At 53.2% G+C, this 10,000-nt stretch overlaps 1 protein-coding gene across 1 annotated transcript in view; it reads right to left on the reverse strand.

Moving 5' to 3' along the window:
• Positions 1–10,000, reverse strand: part of LOC148944489 (uncharacterized) — a 163,009-nt gene that overhangs the window by 54,624 nt on the left and 98,385 nt on the right. The gene's annotated exons all lie outside the window — the stretch shown is intronic.

Raw genomic sequence — 10,000 nt, forward strand, 5'->3', positions numbered from 1 at the left:
CACACACACACACACACACACACACACACATACACACACACACACAAAAACTTACACAAACACACAAACACACACAAACTTACAAACACACACAAAAACTTACACCCACACACACAAAAGCTTAGACACACAAAAACTTACACACACACACACAAAACTTACACCCACATGCAAAAACTTACATGCACACAAAAACTTACATTCACACAAAAAATCACACACACAAAAAAAATAACACACACTCAAAAAAAAAAACACACACACACAAAAACTTACACACACACAAAAACTTAAACACACACGCACATACACACACACACGCACACAAACTTAAACAATCACATGAAAACTAACAATCACACAAAAACTAACACACACACAAACACACACACACGAAAACTTACACACACACACGAAAAAACTTACACACACAAAAGCTTACAAACACAAAAACATACACACACACACACAAAAACTTACACCCACACCCAAAAACTTACATGCACACAAAAACTTACATGCACACAAAAACTTACACACACAAAAACTTACACACACGCACAAAAACTTACACACACACACACAAACTTACACACACACACACACGAAAACTTACGCACACACATGAAAACTTACACACACACACGCCAAAACTTACACACACACAAAAACTTACACACTTACCATATCACAGTTACATTGTCTTAATTTTTCAAATTTCATTTTGAATTTCTGTCGTGAAATGCAAGAGTTGGAATATTTCAGTAGTGACTTGTTGTGATTTACCTTCTCACAGTTATATTCTCTTGATTTTTCGAAGTTCATTTTGAATTTCTGTCATGAAATGCAAGAGTTGGAAAATTGGGGTCTTAGTCCACCAGCCCGAATGGTGGAAATCCACTAGCTCAGTATTGGGGTCCCAGTCCACCAGCCTGAACGGTGGAAATTCACTAGCTCAGAATTGGGGTCTTAGTCCACCAGCCTGAATGGTGGAAATCCACTAGCTCAATATTGGGGTCTCAGTCCACCTGTCTGAATGGTGGAAATTCACTCTTTAAGTTAGGTTCGGTTAACTTATCAGGAGCGCTCATGATAAGTTAACCTAACCTTTTCCGGCGAGTATGGTTAGGTTAGGCTAGATTAAGTTAGGTTAGGTTAAGTTAGGTTAGGTTAGCCCATGTACACTTCACTTAGGTTAGCTTAGGTTAGGTGAGAGACATGCAAAAAGTTAGGTGTATGATTAGGTTAGTTTAGGTTAGATTAAGTTAGTTCAGGCTAAGTTAGGTTAGGCTAGGTTTTCATAACTTAGCTCTGGGAAGTATGCTATACACTCGGCAACTCACTTAACCTAACCTAACTAAAGTTTTTGTGTGTCTAAGCTTTGTGTGTGTGTGGGTGTAAGTTTTTGTGTGTGTTTGTAAGATGTGTGTGTGTGTGTGTGTGTGTAAGTTTTTGTGTGTGTGTGTGTGTGTGTATTGTGTGTGTGTGTGTGTGTGTGTGTGTGTAAGTTTTTGTGTGTGTGTGAAGCTTGCGTGTGTGTGTGAGTTTTCGTGTGTGTGTGTGTGTGTGTGTGTGTGTGTGTGTGTGTTAGTAATTTTTTGTGTGCGTGTGTGTGTGTTTGTGTTGTGTTCATGTGTAAGTTTTTGTTTGTGTGTGTGTGTGTGTGCATGTAAGTTTTGACGTGTGTGTGTAAGTTTTCGTGTGTGTGTGTGTGTGTGATGTGTTTGTGTGTGTGTGTGTGTGTGTAAGTTTTTGTGTGCATGTAAGTTTTTGTGTGCATGTAAGTTTTCGTGTGCATGTGTAAGTTTTGTGTGTGTGTGTGTGTGTAAGTTTTTGTGTGTGTAAGTTTTGCGTGTGTGTAAGTTGTCGTGTGTGTGTGTGTGTGTGTGAGTTGTGTGTGTGTGTGTGTGCGTGTCGCGCGCGCCCATGCGCGGCGTCGCGCGTGATCGCAGTGCGTTCTGCGCACGTACCGAGCTACGTTCACGCGCACGCGGCCTTGCGCGCGCGCCTTGCGTGCAGCCCATGCAGTACCGTGCGCGCGAGCCTGGCGGCGCGCGCCCCATGCGCACGCAGCCTTGCGTGCGCAAGCTCCTGCGTGCGCGCCTCTGCGTGCGCAAGCCTCGTGTGCGGCGTCCGGCTTTGCGCGTGCCCTCGGTCGCGCGCGTAAGCCGTGCTGCACGTGCGCCTTCGTGCGCCTGCGCAGGCTTGCACTTTGTCGCATGCGTGCGCGCAGCCCGTGCGCGCGTGCCTTCAGCGTGCGCGCGCAGCGTCGCGCAAGCCTTGCGCGCAAGCTCGCCAGCGTGCGTGCGCAAGCTCTTTGCGCGTGCAAGCCTATTGCAGCGCGCAAGCCTCTGTGCGTGCGTGCGCCTGCGTATGCGTCTGACGCGCGCAAGTCTTGCGTGCGTGCACAAGCTCTTTTGTGCGTCACGCAAGCTCGTGCGCACGTGCAAGCCTCGATCAGCGTGCAAAGCCTCGCGTGCGTGCGCTGCCATGCGTGCGCAAGTCTGTGTGCAAGCCTTCGGTGCGTGCAAGCCTTGCGCGCAAGCTCTCAGTGCGTTGCGTGCGCGCGCGCGCTCCTCTGGTGCGCGCGCAAGCTCTGCGTGGGCAAGCTCTGTGCGCGCGCGCGGTGCTCTCTGTGCGTGCGCGCAAGTTTCATGCGGACACAAGCCTTTGTGCGTCATGCGCAAGCTCTTTGCGTGCGCAAGCTCGTGTGCGTGTGCGTGTGCGTGTGCGCGTGCGCGCGTTCTGGCGTGCGTGTGCAAGCTGTGTGTGCGTGTGCAAGCCCGGGTGCGTCTGTGCGCAAGCTCTCGGTGCGCGTGCCTGCGTGCGCTTTGCTCCTTGCGGGTGTACGCGCCCGCGCGGCTCTGCAAGTCCTGCGTGCGTCTGCGAGCTCGTGTGTGCGAGCTCTTGCTGTGCGCGTGCGTTTGTGCGCGTGCTTGCGTGCCCTGTGCAGCCTCTGGCGTGTCTGGTGCGCTGCGTGCGTTAATGCCTTCGTGTGCGTATGTGCCTTGTGCATGCAAGTTTTCGGCATGTGCAAGCCTGTGCGTGTGCAAGCCTTGGCGTGTGCGTCGTGTCGCTGCAGCCTTGCGTGCAAGCTTTGTGCGCATGTGCCTTGTGCAGCATGCAAGCTCGCGCATGTGCAGCTTTTGTGCAGTGGCCTGCGTGCGCTTGCGTGTGCGTGCGTGTCGTGCGTATGCTTGCGTGTGTGCGTGCATGCACGCAGCCTGCGTGCGCTCGTCGTGCGTGCCTTGTGCGTGCCAGTGCGTAAGTTTTTGTGCGTGTCAAGCTTTGTGCGATGCACGTTGCTCACGTGCTCGCGCGCACTTGCGTGCGCTTCGTGCGTGCGTCGTGCGTGCAAGCCTCGTGCGCTGTGCAAGCTCTGTGCGCGTGCGCGCTTGCGCGTGCGTGCGTCTTGTGTGCGTCTTGCGTGCATGCGTGCTTTGCTGCGCTGCAAGCCTCGCGTGCAGCGCGTGCGCTCTGCAGGCAGTGCCTCAGCGTGCGTGCAGCCTTGTGCGTCCAGCTTCTGTGCGTGCAAGCCTCTGTGCGTGCAAGCCCTTGCGTGCGTGTGCAAGCCTCTGCGTGCAAGCCTCCAGTGTGTGCGTGTCTGTGCGCACTGTGCGTGCAAGCTCTTGTGCGTGTGCAAGCTCGTGCAGCTGTGTGTGCAAGCCTTTGTGCGCGTGCCTCAGCGTGCGTAAGCCTTGCGCGTGCCTGCGTGAGCCTTGTGTGCGTGCAAGCTCCTTGTGCGTGCAAGCCTCAGTCGTGCAAGCCTGCTGTGCATGCCTCTCTGCGCACGCAAGCTCTTGCGTGCCCAGTGCCTTTGCGTGCGCGCGCCTTCGTGCGCGCAAGCTCTTGCGTGTGCGTAAGCCTCGTGCGCGTGCTTGCGCGCGCGCCTGCGTGCGCAAGCCTTGCGTGCTGCAGCCTGCGTGCGCAAGCTCTGCGTGCGCGTGCAAGCCTCAGTGCGCGTGCAAGTCTGCGTGCGTTCGTGCGCAAGTTTCAGTGCGTGCGAGTGCTCTGTGCGTGCAAGCTCTGTGCGTGCGCACGTTGCGCGTGCGCACGTCTTCGTGTGCGCGTAAGCCTCGCGCGTAAGCTCGTGTGCGCATGCAGCCTTTGTGCACGCAAGCCTCGCGCGCGTGCAGCCTTGTGCTGCGTGCGTGTGCGCAAGCCTTGCGTGCGTGCTGCGCGCCTTGCGCGCACAAGCCTTTGCGCACGCAAGCTCTGCGTGCGCCTGCGCAAGCTCTTGCGCGTGCAAGCTCGTGCGTGCAAGCCTGGTGCGTGCAAGCCTGCGTGCGTGCGCAAGCCTTCGTGCGCAAGCCTGTGTGCGTGCAGCCTTGCGTGCAAGCTCGTGCGCAAGCCTTGTGCGTGCGCGCAAGCCTCTGCGCGCGCAAGCCTTGTGCGTGCGCCTGCGCTGCGCGCAAGCCTCTGTGCGTGCGTCCGTCGTGCGCAAGCTCTGCGTGCGCATGCTCGTGCGCACGCAAGCCTTGCGCGCGCGCAAGCCTCGTGCGTGCGTGCGCTTGCGTGCGCATGCCTGCGTGCAGCTTGCGCAAGCTCTGTGCGCGTGCGTGCAGCCTTGTGCGTGCGCAAGCTCTGTGTGCGCAAGCCTGTGCGCGTGCGTGCCTTGCGTGCGTGCGCGTGCGCTCTGTGCGCACGCAAGCCTTGCGTGCGTGCGTAAGCTCTTGCGTGCGCAAGCCTTGTGCTGCGCAGCGTGCAAGCCTTGTGTGCGCATGCGCTGCGTGCGCAAGCCTCGTGCGTGTGCAAGCCTGTGCGTGCGCAAGCTCTGTGCGTGCGTGCGCAGCTCTGCGCGTGCAGCTCGTGCGCAGCTTGCGTGCGTGCGCAAGCTTCGTGCGTGCGCAAGCCTTGCGTGCGTGCAAGCCTCTGCGCATGCGTGCCTTGTGCGTGCGTGCAAGCCTCGTGCGTGCGTGCACGCCTTCGTGCGTGCGAGCCTTGCGCGTGCGTAAGCTCTGCGCGTGTGCAAGCCTTCGTGCGTGCGCAGCTCGTGCGCGCGTAAGCCTTGCGTGCGTGCAAGCCTTGCGTGCGCGCAAGCTCTTGTGCGTGCGCAGTCTCGTGCGCGTGCAAGCTCTGCGTGTGCGCAAGCTCTGTGCGCGTAAGCTCTGTGCGTGCGCAAGCTCGTGCGCGTGCAAGCCTTGCGTGCGTGCGCGCAAGCCTTCGTGCGTGCGTGCGCGTGCCTCGTGCGTGCAAGCTCTGTGCGTGTGTGCAAGCTCTGTGCGTGCGTGCCTTGTGTGCGCATGCGTGCTGCGTGCGTGCGTGCGCAAGCTCTGCGTGCGCGCAAGCCTTGCGTGCGCTGCGTGCGTGCGCTTCTGCGTGCGCAAGCCTTGCGTGCGTGCTGTGCGCAAGCTCTGTGCGTGCGTGCGTCTTGTGCGTGTGCAAGCCTTGTGCGTGCGCAAGCCTCTGTGCGTGCGTGCTCGCGTGCGTCAAGCTCTTGTGCGTGCTGCAAGCTTCGTGCGTGCGCAAGCTCTGCGTGTGCGTGCGCCTCGTGTGCGTGCGTCTGCGTGCGCAAGCTCTGTGCGTGCGCAAGCCTGTGTGCGTGCCTTTGCGTGCGTGCAAGCCTTCGTGCGTGCACGTCGTGCGTGCGCAAGCTTGTGCGTGTGCAAGCTCTGCGTGCAGTGTGCGTGCAAGCCTCGTGCGTGCGTGCGCTTTGCGTGCGTGCGCAAGCCTTGCGCGTGCAAGCCTTGTGCGTGCGCAAGCCTGCGTGCGTGCGCTGTGCGAGCCTCGTGCGTGCGTGCGCAAGCCTTGCGTGCGTGCTGTGCGTGCAGCTCGTGCGTGTGCCTTGTGCGTGCGTGCAAGCCTCTGCGTGCGCGAGCCTGTGCGTGCGCAAGCTCTGCGTGCGCAAGCTTCGTGCATGCGCAGCCTGCGTGCGTGCCTGTGCGTGCAAGCCTCTGCGCGCTGCGTGCGCAAGCCTTGCGCGTCATGCGTGCGCAAGCCTTTGCGTGCGTGCGCAAGCTCTTGCGTGCGCGTGCTTGCGTGCATGCGTGCGTGCGCGCTTTGTGCGTGCTGCATGCGTGTGTGCGTGTGCGTGCAAGCCTTGCGTGCGTGTGCATGCTGTGCGCGTGCAAGTCTTCGTGCGCATGCGTAAGCCTTCGTGCGTGCGTGTGTGTCTGTGCGTGCGTAGCCTGCGTGCGTGCAAGCTCTGTGTGTGTGCGTGCAAGCCTTGTGCGTGTGTGTGCGTGTTGTGCGTGCGTAAGCTCTGTGTGCGTGCAAGCTTTGCGTGTGTGCATGTGTGCAAGCTTTGTGTGCGTGTGTGCAAGTTTTTGTGTGTGCGTAAGTTTTGTGTGCGTGTAAGTTTTTGCGTGCGTGTAAGTTCTTGCGTGTGCGTGTAAGTTTTTGTGTGTGTGTGCAAGTTTTTGTGTGTGCGTAAGTTTTTGTGTGTGTGTAAGCTTTGTGTGTGTGTGTGTGTGTGTGTGTGTGTGTAAGTTTTGTGTGTGTGTAAGTCTTTGTGTGTGTGTGTGTGTGTGTTTGTGTGTGTGTAAGTTTTGTGTGTGTGTGTGTGTGTGTGTGTGTGTGTAAGTTTGTGTGTGTGTGTGTGTGTGTGTGTGTGTTTTGTGTGTGTGTGTTAGTTTTGTGGGTGTGTGTGTTAGTTTTCGTGTGTGTGTGTGTGTGTGTTTGTGTTTTGTGTGTGTGTGTGTGTGAGTTTTTTTGTGTGTCATGTGTAAGTTTGTGTGTGTGTGTGTGTGTGTGTGTGTATGTTTTTGTGTGTGTGTATGTTTTGTCGTGTGTGTGTGTGTTTTCGTGTGTGTGTGTGTTTAAGTTTTGTGTGTGTGTGTGTAATTTTTTGTGTGCATGTAAGTTTTTGTCTGCATGTAAGTTTTCATGTGAATGTGTAAGTTTTTGTGTTTGTGTGTGTGTGTAAGTTTGTGTGTGTGGGTGTGTTAGTTTTGGAGTGTGTTTGTTTGTTGTCGTGTGTGTTTTTTAGTTTTCGTGTGTGTGTGTAAGTTTTTGTGTGTGTGTGTAAGTTTGTGTGTGTGTGTAAGTTTTTGTGTGCATGTATGGGGACCGGGGCAGGACCTTTGGGGCCCAGGGAGGGCGTTTGGGGATCTGGGGGCCCTTGTGGATTGCGTGGTCTTTTGGGAGCCTGGGGGACCTTTGGGGACCGGGGGAGGGCCTTTGGGAGCCCAGTGGACCTTTGGGGACCGGGGGTGGACCTTTTTGGTTCCTGGGGACCCGTGGGGGCCGTTTGGCCCTTTGGGAGCCTGGGGAACCTTGGAGGAATAGCGGAGGGCCGGTTGGGGTCGGCGGCGGGCGGGTGGGGGATCCACTGTCGAACTTTTTACTTTTTAGTTTACTTTTTTTTGCGGCGCATCCCTGCGGCGCATCCTGCGGCGCTTTCCTGCGGTGCCTCCCTGCGGCGCATCCCGGGCCTTTGCGGCCCGCGGTGCCCTTGCGGCGCATCCTGCGGCGCATTCCTGGCCCACGGCGCATCCCGGCGGCGCTTCTCTGGTCCGGGGGACCTTTGGGGGCCCGGGGAGGCCTTTGGGCACAGGGAGGGCCTTTGGGGCACCGGAGGGCACTTGGGGGTCCGGGGGCCATTTGGGGGTCCTGGGGGCCTTTGGGGACCGCGGCGCATCCTTGGGCGCTGTCCTGGGGCGCTTTGGGGGCCTGGGGATCCTGGGGGTTCTGGGTGGTCCTTTGGGGGACCTTTGGGGGCCGGGGGAGGGCCTTTGGGGCACAGGGAGGGCCTTGGGGCACAGGAGGGCCTTGGGGGTCCGGGGGGCAGTTGGGGGCCTGGGGGACATTTGGGGACCGGTGGAGGGCCTTTGGGACCCCGTTGGTCCTTTGGGAGCTCGATGGGCCTTTGGGGGGCCCGGGGATGGCCTTTGGGGGTCTGGGTGGGCCTTTGGGGAAGACAGTGGCCCTTTGGGAGCTTGGGGGGCCTTTGAGGACCGGGGGCTTCCTTTGGGGTTGGGGTAGGAGGATTGGAACCCTTGGGGTTGGGTTAGAGGACCTCACAACACTGTTCAAATGAAACTTGTGTATTATAACGACCACAGAGTTTCACCATTAAATTCTCTTCTAAAATCTCTTCAAAAATCATCTTTTAAAATGTCTCTAACTGTTTCGCCGAAATAGTTCCATAACCTGTCTAAAACAGTTTCGCCCAAATAATCCCTAAACGTAATTCAGCGTGTTCCTTTTGTTTTTGGCATCTCTGCGCTAATGCATTTCAAATTAATAAGAAACCTGATTCCCGCGCTAAAACAATTCATCGCTAAGATGTTTCTTGGAGAATTGTTTCCATGGCCTTTGGCTATTAATATCCTTTGGAGTTCGACCAAAAGAGTTGTTTCCGAGGCAAAGACATTAATGACTTGGATCTATTCCTGGAGAATCGTTTCTATGCGAAAATTTTTAAAGTCTGACAGATGATGTCATTGGTTGATTGATCTGTCAAGAAAGGGGAATTATTTTGTTGTTTTTAAGTGGAATTATTGATTCACGATAAGTGAATTGAGGTCGACAGCACAGGTGTTTGACATTTGCTTAGAACGTGCACTTACGACAACAACAACATGGACCTTGGAAATTTAGGTCATTGACCCCATTAACCACGTGTTCTCCCTAATGACTCTATGCCCATAATTGGTGTGCAAAAAAGTTATAGGTGGCAGCAGGGGTGCCCCTTGGGACCTCCTGATAGGGTTCTACTGGTCTACCCTGCAGCCTTTGCCTGCGGGGAGTGTAAAGGGGCGTTATGTGCTAACGCTGCATCAATGTTTTTGTGATTAATTTACCTGAGTTCAAAATGTTCCTTTTTATAACTGATTGATCTGAAGTTTTGACATCGATTAAAGAATTGGTTTTCAAGAAGTTATACTTATAAACCCTCATATTACAGGGCCCTCGTAGGTGGAAATCGGGTAAATAGTAAAAAAAATCTAGTTTTTTACCTTATATTTTGCAATACACTACCTTATTTCATATAGAATGATTCTTTAGTCGCAGGAATCCGTCAAATAATGATCTGCGTACTTTACCCACCCCTTCGCCCCAAGAAGATAAAAATTGATACCCTGATATGGAAAACTGGATTTCTGACGTCGTATGATAGGATATGATAGGAATAGCATGATTTGATAGGAAACGACTACTGAAACTCCAAAATATTTATAAACACCAATGTCGATTACCCCCCTCATTTTCCCCCTTCAAATGCAAATTTGGGACACTTGTGCAAGAGGGATTATGGTTTTTTTTTTGTAATTCAGCTGATTTTTCTGAACATTTTGGTGTAGAAAAAATTATGTTGTAACTTCCCCGAGGTAAAACCGTATTTTTACTCCACTAGTAGGGCTGTCTCTTTTATGACTGCTGTTTCTACTTCGAAAAATACAAACATTAATTTACACTGCCCTTGAATAGAAGTTAATTCCTAAATAATTGTTTTTTTGGCAATTTTGCCACAAAATAAAATTGCTTGACATAACAAATAAAGTTGCTAAGGCCTGCAACTAAATTCTTGGCAACAAGTGCATATTCCTCTTCTCTGAGCCTTAAAAAGGAAAAATTAATTTCAATTAAGTAACTATTAGCTTTCGAATGAAAAACCACGACAAGCGTAATATATATTAAATTAATTCAACACATTAACTTAAATCATGTATGAAATTAAACATATGATTAGCAGGAAGGTGTCACATCATTCTGCTCTAATCAGTTGGACTCAACGCAAACAGTTATTTTAAAACGTAAAAGACCACTGAACCACTCAGTATTATTACTTTGACTCTGGGGTGGAAATGACTAACGTTAACTAAATGTATAAAGTCAATTAAAAATAATATTCCAAGCAGCGTGGCTACTCAGCTTCCAACCTCAACTCTGCATCTGCCATTTTCAAACTTGAAATGAGAGCAAAAAGTTCGATGTTAGTGAGTTCAAAGGCTTGCCGAACTGTAACTTGGGGGGAAAATCCTTTTTATTCCCAAGCGCACTGAATTTAGATCCAGAAAACATCTATATTCGATTTAAAAGCATTAGGACCGGAGTG

This window comes from Artemia sp. Qi Xiang Cuo, chromosome 14 (genome assembly GCF_049724085.1).
Source record: "Artemia sp. Qi Xiang Cuo chromosome 14, ASM4972408v1, whole genome shotgun sequence".
In the NCBI taxonomy this organism is placed as follows: Eukaryota; Metazoa; Arthropoda; class Branchiopoda; order Anostraca; family Artemiidae; genus Artemia; species Artemia sp. Qi Xiang Cuo.